Source organism: Cricetulus griseus, assembly GCF_003668045.3.
Source record: "Cricetulus griseus strain 17A/GY chromosome 1 unlocalized genomic scaffold, alternate assembly CriGri-PICRH-1.0 chr1_1, whole genome shotgun sequence".
In the NCBI taxonomy this organism is placed as follows: Eukaryota; Metazoa; Chordata; class Mammalia; order Rodentia; family Cricetidae; genus Cricetulus; species Cricetulus griseus.
The window spans coordinates 129665039-129677390 of record NW_023276807.1 but is presented as its reverse complement, the minus strand read 5'-3'; positions in this window follow the sequence as shown (position 1 = coordinate 129677390).

The following is a 12352-nucleotide window of genomic DNA, read 5'->3' as shown; positions in this document are numbered from 1 at the left end:
TTCTCCAACTCCAAACATAATATGTATTTAGCTTGTAAGAACATTATACCTAACCAAATTTCAACTTTATAAGATCATTTATGTTAGTATAACCTCAAAGTCCAAGCATGCTGGCCTAAAGGGCTTTGTGAATTTATTGAGACATTGGCAAGTCAGATTCAATGAAAACCCATGAATAATATGCAAAAATGAAAGGTGGAATGAAATCAACATTTGCTGAGTGTTCTTTTACAATTTTTCATATTAGCAACAAGAAATGAACCACATTAATGATTATTTCATTGCTATACAGAAAACCCTTTGGGACATGTCAATATAATGGGGTTATGTATCTATGGGTCTGGATAGATTTCAAGATCAGACAGGAAATATCAGCAACTGGAAATATATAAAACATTGTGATCAAAAGGTTTCACTGAAAGCAGTGTATCCATGACTGCACATGTGAATGGGCAGTGCATTATAGATCAGGATAAACCCCAATAAGTAAGTAGCTGTCTGTTGAATCATATTGAAAAAGTATTCTAGCAAGAAGCACACAGTCCTTTTTCATTTTCTGGACTCTCACCAAACATCTAGCAAACAGAATGATTGTAAGAAGTGATAACAAGACATTGCAAAGCATTTAAGAGGACAGAATGAACTTAAAACAGTTACCAATACCCAATCTCTTAAGAAATTGAATCTAAGAGAGCAAAGCATATTGGAGAATTCCCATAATTGTGTAAAATCCCTCAAGATTAATGTCCAGTACATTAAGCATGTTATAATTGAACTGTTGAGATACAAATTAAAATTTTAATGATCTTTTCTCCCTTTGGAAGTAAATGTAGTTTCCTATTACCACTGCTACTAGAACACCAAATATCATAGTCTAAGCATCACATAATGACCCACTCTTAGGGCATCCAATTATGCATAATTAATATCCATGTAAGTAGGCCTTTAAGTGTTCTATTTTTATGTATTGTATATAAGCACCATTATTTGAAATTGCCCAAGATCTTGTTTACTGTTTTATTTTATTGATATGGGCAACATATGTGCTCTGTGACTGCACTGACAGATTTTCAAATTTTAATTATTTTCTCCTGTGTACCTAAATCCACACCCCATTCTGTTGTTCATTTATATCATTGAAAGGATAAACAAAGTAAACACAATGCAAATCTATTTTATGAGAATAACATGTTTTAACTTAAAAATGTTAAAAAATCACCAGTCTTACCTATATAACATAATTTTTTCTTTGTGCTTAGTAGTCACAGAAATATTGTACACACATAACACATATACATATATATTCTTCTTAACTTCCTTCTCAAATGAAACCCCTCTATGATCTGTAAGGTCCTTGAAGATGGCTTTCTCCTTAACCAGTTGCTAAACTATAAAACACAGAAAATTTCTTTATAATTTAGTTTTCTTTCCTGGCTTTCAATTCATGGCAGGATATTATGCCTCATACATAGACTTCTCGTGTTAAACTAGTAAATTATAGAATTTTAGGATGTAGTAGTCACCCTATGTTCTCTTCTGTCATTAGCTGTACTTAGACTTCCTGCCTTTCTTGAAGAAGATTCCACATATGATCTTGATGGTTTTCTTCATGGTCATGAGCTGCCAAGTCAAGCATGCTTGCAAAGACTAAGAATATCTTCAATCCACAGGCCCCAGGCAGAGATTCATTATACACTAGCTTAAGAAAAGGGAGCAAATGCTCAACATGAAGAGTCAGGATGAAGCAGGAAGAGAGTGTGTTGAAAGTCCAGCTTGGAAACATGAGACAGATCTTTTTTCAGGTTCAGCGTTCAGGTCAGGAATGACTTCCAAATGTCCAATCCAAACAGGACACACAAGCAGTAGAGGAGGACTGTGTAGACCACTGTTGAACCATTAGCCCAAATAAAAACTAGTTCTAGGCAGGGAATTGCCAATTCCATGGATCCAGCCCAGTGTAAGATGTGCCTACAAAGCAGGTGGCTGTGTTTTCCAGATGACTGCCACAGATGTATAGAATGTCGAGGCAATGTGTGGAGTTACACAAGCCCCACATGCCAGAAACTCCATAGCAGGACTTTATTCATTCTTGTCATTACCCCCACTATTTTTTTTTATAAGTGTGTGCCTTCCTGGGGAAGGTAGTGCTGTATATGGTAGTGAACTGTTTGCAACACTGAGTGAAGTCTGTAGAATTCTTTCTTCCTAATTTCTCTGCTCTTGACAAATGTCTCGAATCCCTCTTTTTCTTCTTTACTTGATTTTTCCTTTTCTGTAGCTCTACTGAAAAAGACAGAGCGATAATTATTTAAATAACATGACTATTTGTCAAAGGCATTTACACATAGTAATTTTCCTCTTTAATGAGGTAGGAGTGATATCAGGGAATTTTTACATTTATTTGGCATAAATGTTCTCAGAAAATTAAAATAAATGCAAAAGATGACATTTTACAAGATTACTTTCCATTCTTAACATAATGAACAATTCAGTCACTGTTGAATAGCCCAATCTACTTTATTTCTTTGAATAAATCCATTGTAAGAGCCAACATCATGCCTGTACTTCCAAAGCAGAATGTAATTATCATCACAATTAGCTTTGAAAATGATACACATTTTCCTTATAGTGTTGCTTCTCATCTTCACCTTCCTCTCTAATTTTTATTCATATCTTGAAAATGGCTGCAGTAAAAAGATTGCTCCTTATGCATCTCCTTATATTGTTCTGTCAAAAAACTCTGTAGAGATATTACAGTACAGCCATCTATTGCCCAAGTGAGTCATGGAAGACACAATTTAGCCAATATGTAAGGTCAAGACATGTTGTTATTTTTTTTAAGTTTCCAAAGAAACTTTAGAAATGTGGTGTTATTTTACACTAAGGGAGAATGTTCCAAGAAACTCCTCTTTGGCTATTTGCAGAAAACATGAAACTTTGAAAGTACTTCTCTGGTGCCATGAATCCTTGATCCTTCACAGTCTTCAGAAATAAATGCTTATAGTTAAAATGGAATATATCTTAGAAAAGATTGGAAGAAAATAAGAGTTTGGAGAGATGAGACCATATATCTTAGCTATAATAATTCGTAGGAAGGGAGGGTCCCATCTGAGACCTGAGTGGCTCCCTGTGGAATGTCAGGCCAACCAAAAGGTTAAGGTAATCCACTTGACTGCTATTATCCAAGGGTTTAGATGTCTTCCTTAAATGATAACAGAGAAAGAAGCAAGAAAGTTCATTGCAAGGATGGAGCATCTGAATATGATCACATTGTCACAAATTTCATTTACACTTGCCACATAAATTCACGGGGTGGTAAAGAGAAGCTATCTTAAAGTTTGGAAACCAGATTAATAAGATTATTCTCTAAAAGTTGAACTATAACGGCTTCCGATTCTTTAGAGTAAAATATTTGTGAATTCAAACAGGATGATTTGTAAGAATAGGAAACTGAGGATGATATAAAACAATGTGGAGGGAATGCAGCACAGACTATTAATTAGACAAGCAATGGGAGACTTATTTTCCTTTCCTTTAAGTCTTTGTCTGATTGACAAAGACTTAAAATCGAAATGGAATCAAATATTTAAATGCTGAACTAATTCTCCTTTTCCTAATTCTATGCTAACCATTCAATTTTATGAGGCTAATTTCAATCTTCTTGAGTAAGCTTTCCTTTGGGGAAATCAAACCAGGTAGGGAGCATGTAGGGCTAATCTTCCTTTCAAGCTTAGTTAGTCTGATTACACACCTGAAATACAGGTCTCTATTGCTGCCAAAGTCAAACCACAATACTGGAAATAATAAAGAATTACAGCAGTAAAATCAACAATGCAAACAAAGCTGCCCTCTGCTTACCCAGCACAGAGATGGTGATGATGGCAGCTCACCCTTTGTATTGGTTGGGGTAGAAAAACAAAATCTACCTGTAACTGACATGGCAGGTAGCACTCTGCTGAGCCTCAACTGCATGTGAAAATCTTGGTGCAAATTCAAGCTAAGTGATCTACTGCCTTAATAGCCAGAAATCCCTTTCAGTGAAATACAGGGAAAGAAACTGAATCCAAAGACAAGAGGTGGAAGTAAATAAGGACATAAGATTTGCCTTTATAATCTAAATACTTATCATATAGGATAAAATACAGATCAGTTGTATATGGGTATTAGTTAATAATAAAAGACAAAGTACAAGTTATACACAGAAATCTGTGAATTATTATTACTTTTCATTGCAGTGCTTCTTTTCAGTCTGTAAAAGAACAGATTAATTTTCTGGATTTTTATCATTCTAAACAAGCTATGTTCCAACCACTTGTTAAGGATATTGAAAAGATATGGTTAAGAATACTCAGATACCTAAACATAGATAATTTTCTTCTCACTTTAAAACCATGATTTATTAGGCTGAGTTCAGAGAATCTTGCTGAAGAGAGGGAGGAAGGATTGTAGGATCCAGAGAGGTCAAGGACATCACAAGAAAACCCACAAAATCAACTAACATGGGCTCATAGAAACTCAGAGAGACTGAACTTACAATCAGGGAGCCTGCATGGGACTAACCTATGTCCTCTGCATATATGTCCTTTGTAGCTTGGTCATATTATAGGACTCCTAATAGTGGAATGGCTGTCCATTACACTATTAGTAGAGTGGCTGTCCAGTAGAGTGGCTGTCTCTAACTCTTTTGCTGGTTTTAGTGAGCCTATCCCTCATACTGGGTTGTCTTGCCCAGCCTTAATACAAGACAAGTTTCCTAGTCATACTACAACTTGATATGCTATGTTTTGTTTACACCTATGGGAGGCCTGTCCTTTTCTGAATAGAAACTGGGGAGGAGTGGATCTATGGAGCAGGGAGGCAGGGGTAGGATGAGGCAAAGGACTGAGGGGGACTGAGGGATAACAAACTGATTTTGGAATGTAAAAAAAGAAATGAGTAATAAATTGAAAAATAAATAAAATTGTGTATTATACAATCTCACAATTACACACTTCTATACAACTGAAAGAATAAATTTTCAATAATTGGAATATTTAATGTATGACAATAGTTTTATGAATATTTTATTTGAACTGATGAATATGAATAAGCTGCAGCCATAACATCCAAAAACACCGCCAGATATCTGGGAATAAATATACAGGAAATATAACACCTCTACAGAGGAAACAATAAACTAGAAAATTAGAAGTGAAATAAGCAAAGAATATACCAGTTTCATAGATTGTAAAAGTCAAAATAGTGAGCATACAAATTTCCTCAAAGTTACTGAGAATCACTTGAATTGCATATCAAATCTCCTTATCTGATGATTAATTATGGACAAATGCCATGTATGTGGGAGGTCATGTTCATTTTTGGATTTTTGGAATCTCAAAAAGCAAAATTTAATAGTTTAATTTTAAAGATAATCCTAATGATGAAGGACATATAAAGATAGTGTGACTAAGGTAATGTGGTGTTCTGAGAAGAATAACAAACAAATGGAGGGGACATTTAAAATACAGACTTCCAAAGCTTTGTTTTTCCTTTTTTTTGATGTAATAAAGCCAATATATTGTAGTATTAGAAAAGGATGGTTGATAGCTGGCTTGAGTCTAACTGCCTACCCACATCCCCATGATTTTAGTAGGTCTCTGTAAACATGAATGAGTGATAAAAGTATATAATTAGGACAATATAATAATATAGAGAAAATAAAAAGTTAAACATGGAAATAATAATTGCTGTTTGTGAAAAATAAGTGAGTTGTACTCAATGTATGCTCAATAAAAACTTCCCAAAGTACTGTGCTATGATTCACACTGAGAGGAGGATGTTAGTGTGTGACAAGGCCAAACACATTTGATGTGATATGGTAAATAATTAAATAATGTGTCCATCATTATTGCTGTCCTGATGGTGTTAGGAGAGTGTGTATCTGCTATTTTCCCCCATAGCTAGGTTATTTATGTTATGGCATTTATCAAAAGGAGGATTGGGAAAGTCTGATTTTAGCTGTCAGAGGTTGAACTGTGGTTGGTATGTAAAATCGAAAAAAACACTTAAATAAGCAAAAAATTTTAAAAAATAAATAGAAAAACAAAATATTTTCAATAAATCTTGAAGTCTGAGTCCAATTAACCATGAAGGAGTTATCATTAGGATAGAGGAAATGGCAGATGAACAGGCATGGAGAGAGACTGTGGATTATCAGGAGCAAGCATGGAGGTTAGAAACATGAGTTGAGATGGGCTTGGGTTAGAGTCTCACATCAGGAAACACATAACCAAAACAAATCAACAAAAAACAACAAAACAAAACAAAAACCCCAACAAAAACAACAGTGTCTGATCCCAAAGATTGAATAGGTGGGTATGAAGACCCCATCACTTAGGAGTTAGAGACAAAAAAAAATTGTGTTATACTTGCCTACATAGTGAGGTTGAGGTTAGCCTGAAATAGAAGAGACTCTGCCTCAAGACAAAACTAATGAACAAACACAGCCAGATATAGTGAATCATTAAAAAGTTTGTGTATCTTTATTGGTGTTTCAGATTTCAGTTTTTTAAGATCTTGAAATATTTGACTAGACAGGAGCTACTTTGGGGATAGGACCAAAGTCTAGATATGAAGTTAGTTTATGTTTCATATATACATTAAACATGCATCATGAAAATAATTTTCATGTTATTGCGCACCTGTGTTTTCATGGCAACCCATCACATGAGGTCAAGGGGACATTTTTCTGTATATGGTTTCATTGTTCTCACAAAGTTTAAATGTTGGAAGTTTTGGGGATGTCATATTTTAAGATCAGGAATGCACCAACTGTGCCTACCTCGTACATAGTTACTTGAGTTGCAAGATAAGCTCATGTGCATAAAATATATGGAAAACTACTTAACAAAATGTGAAGGACAAATAAGTGATACATTATTTTCTATAGAACCACGTTAGTTAAAGATTTAGGAAAATTGGTCAAAGATCCATCCTTGAAAACTTAATCTGTTATGCTGAAATCCCTGACCATGGTCCTTTAGGTAGAGGAAGACCATAAATGTGCTCAAGCAGAATTGTGACATAATCTGACCTGCTTTCCAGGAAATTGTTATGACAGTGTTAGACATGAAGAATTGTGAAATAAGAGCTGACTTCCTGTTGCTGTCATCTTCCCTATGGCACACCTGACAAGACAATTTCAGTTTCTGCTGTGAGTAATGCTCAGTGTAGAACAGATAATTTTTAGCACAGGAAAGTATCTTCTGGGCAGAGCCTCTTTCCCAGCACTGTACTCTGGTGAGGGCTTAGGCATAACTCACATCATAAGCAGGGCTTATACCTGGACCAACAGTGGACATGCACTCTAGATGGACACCCTGCATCATATCTTTCCCAAACAAACTCCAGTCTTGTGAAGCCACAGATAATCTCCCACAGAGGGCTTTAATCCTGCAGCCCTTATCATTTCTGAGAGCTGCCAGGGCATCTCTGGATGCAGCGTTAAAGAATCAGAATAATTGTCATTCACAGCAAATATAATGACAGTCAATCAACAACATTTATTGAACCCCCTACTGTGCTCGGAGCACATAAATAAGGCCGTAGAAAGCTGCTGTGGCAAACAAAGCAATAGGAGAAGCTGTACACATCTCTTGTGTAGTGCCTGGTAGTCTGTCAACAGCATTACCTTTTCCAGGCCATTCAGCATTGCTCAATACCACCAGAAATGTGACAGTTTCCCTCTCTGCCAGTTTCTAGAGTGTCTGGGTGACAAGGACTCCCTAGGCATTGAACAATTCTAACAGAAAAATTTGAACTATTTTTACAAATAAAGTAATCTCTCAATTTTTCATAGATGATCAATTATCTCTAGATTGTAATTATATTTATTTACTCATTGGAGTCATTGTCAAAGAAAACACTATTTAAAATACTTGAGATTTTTTTCAAGTATTATATTTCACTTAGGAATCAATGCTTAATATATTTGTTCTCCAGAAGTTTGAACTATTTTGCTTGTTTTCTGAAGAGAAACCATTTTGAATTCTCACAGAGGGAAAAATTCTAACAGTACACATATAATAAAAGTACAGTTGGAAAATTTACTTTAATATGATTTTCTTGGAACACCTTTTTAATCATTTAAGTTCTATTTAGAGGAGAAAAGAAATTAATGTCCTTAACACAAGGAAAATTACAATAAAGATAATGATGATAATCCCTGTATTAAAGAAAGCCATTTCACATATCATTTTCTTCCTGTCAGTTACTAAATAATCCTGAGCTCTTGTGGGTGGTTACCTTCTGCTTTTTGAGATTTTTTTCTGTCAAATATAATTCTTTATGCCTACTTTGTAAGTACATTTACAAAGATAGATGAAGGGCCCTGCTAGAGATCTCAACCTCATCCAAAAACAAGATTGAACAAGGTGTCAGCTTATTTGACTCCTCAGAAAGAAAAACATTTTGGAAATCCAGTTTGTGTGTCAACAACATGCATTTAACCAAACAAAAAATAATCAGATCCATTCCAGTGACAGGAGGTGATTCAGTTAGCTGGCTGGCAATAAAGGTTGCTTAACAGGATTCAGATTCCTAATTGGGTGTCTAGCGTGCTAAGTAGCAGCTGGTCTTTAATTAGTTGAAAAATTATTGCCACTAAGAGTTGCTTTAAAAAGAAAAAGAACAAAATAATTAAAATGTTAGAATCCATATGGTGAGAGCTTATCCTCACTTGTCAATAGCTGTTTGCTTAATAAGTTTTAAAATATTCCTATACCACTTATGTTTAAAAATATAGCAGATGCAAATGTAAAATCTCAAAATATTCCCAGAATGCAATAGGCAAAAAGAAGAACCTACTTGCCATTTAATAATGCTTTTTGATTATAAAATGATTCATAATACCCCCTCCAGACAGAATATGTGATTGTTAAATAAGTCTTTCGACAGACCTCATTATTGAAAGGCTTACAGAATTCTCTGACTTGATTTGCATAAATACAATGACACTACTGAAAATACCAGTTACCTTACAGATGAGAGGAAAATCACCTTTGTACATTATCTCCTTTTAAAGAGTAGTAAGAAGTTAATTTTATCTATAATTGCTGGAAAGCCATTTTTCCATGATTTAATTTATGATAAAGTTTTATAAAATTTTGATCATATTACTGTGGTAAACAAGACTATACATGAAATAGGCCATGAAACTCTAAATAGGGATAGATGATAGATACATACATAGATTAGTAGACAGAGACAAAGATAGATACATATATAGAGAGGAGAGTAAACAAATTATACAGAAATCCATAACACATATGAATATATGGACACATAAGACAGCACTGTTGCCTTCTGCATGGAAAAGTTAATGCTTTATAGACCCAATACCATCCTAAGAAGCATGTACTTCTACATGTTTTGGTTTGGGAGTGGAGGAAAATGCATGAATTTCAGTGCTAGCAGAATGGAAGCCAAATGATGGCTTTTGTTTTTACTAACTTAATATGCTTTAACTCACTTTTGTGCAATGCTTTCTTTTTATTAGATAATAACAATAAAACCTAACTCATGAGTTTTGTTGTGAATGCTGCAAAACAACTAGTAGAATTTCTTTAGGCATTCACTATTCAGTATTTTCTTTTTATACCTATTTCAGTAGACGACCAGTGATGTAGTTTGTCTGGGAACGTCAGCTGTTTTTTACACCTTATGTCCTTATAGCATAATATTTATAAACACTGCTTTCTTTGTCTTCATCACAATTCTTAATAAATAAATATACAATTTGTTCATGAATCCTGGAGATTGTTGGAAGTATGACTATGTCTATGATATTCACCTTGCAGTATGTAGAGATAGTGAGATATTTACATAAATGGAATTTTCAATTGGATACTTACCCACCCAATATTTTTCCAATGATTCTAACTCCATGAAGAGGAACCATCCTTATACGCACTTCTATGTAATTCCTTTATACTGTGTTGCCATATAGGTATTTCCTGAAAAAAATAATAGTCATGCCTATCCCCACTACTTATGTGACTTGCTTAGCACAGCTTGCCTCCTCACTTGAAATAATTAGAAACTTGTCAGTTATTTAAGTGTGTGTATGGTACATGTGTGCAGGTGTGACTGTGTGTGTTTATTGTTAATGCATGTATACATTGTTGTGTGGATTTAAGGAGTTAAATTCAGGGGTACTTATTAGGTACTCTTTACCTAGTCTGTTAAGACTGTGTCTACTAAACCCTCCTATTGATTAAGTACTGAAACCCTGAGAATCTGTTTGTCTCCCATTTCCCAGGCACTGATATTCAAGCATGTGCCATGTACCATGATGCCTGGCTTTTTACACGGGTTCTGAAAATTGAATCCAGGTTCAACTAAGCAACCTCAGCCTTAACCCTTTATTTTTAAGCTTTACTTTAAATCATTCTCTTTCCATATTTTGATATTGGTTCTGAAAATTCATCTTGTGATAATAAAAATAAATACTTTAACTTCTACATTTACTTTTGTCATATTGTCCTCCTTATTTTTGAACAGTAACGTCTATGCCAGTGAACTCTGTTACGATAAATCTTTCTGCCAAAGCCTCCCGAGCCCTACTGCCACGTGTGCACTTTATGCCAGGTGCCTGCCTGAGTTAGGGTCCCAATTAATGCACAGAAACTTGTATTAGGTTCAAATGCTGCTTGGCCAATGACTAGGATTCTCATCTGCTAGCCCAGTCTTAATTATCATAAATCTATATATTTTATAAGACTTATAGAGGATGCCTTTTTCTGGCACCCTCTCTTGCCAGTGGCTCACATGCTGCTGATGGAGGTTGCAAAGGGGAAAAGGAACACTTTCTGTTTCTCCTTGCTTAAATATGAGTCTCCTTGCTATGTCACTTCCTGCCTGGATCACCACTTCTCTACTCACCACTTCTCTACTACATTTCCCAGAATCCTCTTTGACTTCTAGTCCTGTCTATCTTGCTGTCTCACTGGCAAAACAGTATTTTATTCAATAATCAATAAGATGAACATACACAGTACATTCCCCATCAGAACTCTCTACAATACCTCATTATGTGTTGCTCATTGTAACATTAACTGTCAATATTCAGTAAGCATAAATTATCCTGATCAGGCAATGCCAATTGAGAAAAACACTTACATGCTGTATAGTATGATGAAAAGAAAATAATATATATTCATAACCAACATTTGTTCAGCATCACTCTTTCATGTGAGTGGAAATAAATTCTAATGCACTTCTCTGTGGTCTTCCATCTTGCCAGCTGCTTTTGCTACAGATTCTGTGAATACCCGAGGAGCTGTGTGAGCATCAAACTCCTGCCTATACCAACAGGATGCTGATGATTGCATGGTGATATTTTCTCTTTGAAGACCCGGTAGTTGATAGGATGTAATAGAAATCCTCATTGTTATACACTGTTTCAAATATCTGTAATTACAACTGCTAACCAAATAAATGGCTCTGTTCACTCAATTTCATAACACAGAAGGATACCCCAATGACGTTTTATTTTCCCTGGCCTTGTTTTTCAACATTTCATGGCAGATGTAAAATTCCTTGGCCTGATCATGGGTGACCTGACTAGGATACTTAAAGATTTATTTTCTAGCTCAATGAATGACATTGTGTTTCGGTAGGTTACGGGGAAACTATACAGAATAAGGGGCATGCTGTGGAAATCCTCTAGGATAAACCAGGGAGTACAGGATCCTAAGGCACTGTGCTAAATGTAATCCGAAACAATTGTGGAAAAAGAAGACTGACAGGAATGCAGGTAGTGATTCTCTTTTGAAGGCAGCTCTCTCTTTCCACAGCCCCCAAGTATTTTGCCTCTAGTTTCTTGTGAGTATATTTGTTATTTTGAGTCCACATCAGATCCCTTTCATACATTCACGCTGTTCTATCCACAGTAGATAGGAAATGGAATCCACTTAGATGCCCATCAACAGATGAATGAATAATGAAAATTTAGCACATATACAAAATATGGTTATATTTAGCTTAAAAATATAATCCTGGAATTTGAAAAGCAAATGGATGGAACTGGAAGAACTTAACCCGGTGTGAGAGAACTTAGGTCCTGAAAGACAAACACTGCATGTTCCCTCACATGTGGATCTTAGTCCAAAACCTTTAATTTTATCAAAAGCAACTTTATTTAAAACATTGTATCAGAAAAATCAAATTAATAATACTTTTTTGTTTGTTTATTGTTGTTACTACCTTTTCTTCCACCTCTAACTACCCTTTTCCAGATTTATCATCTCTTGCCTCATCACTAATGTTTTCGTTTGATCATTTACTGTCCACAATCTCCTCTTCCTCTCTGAAA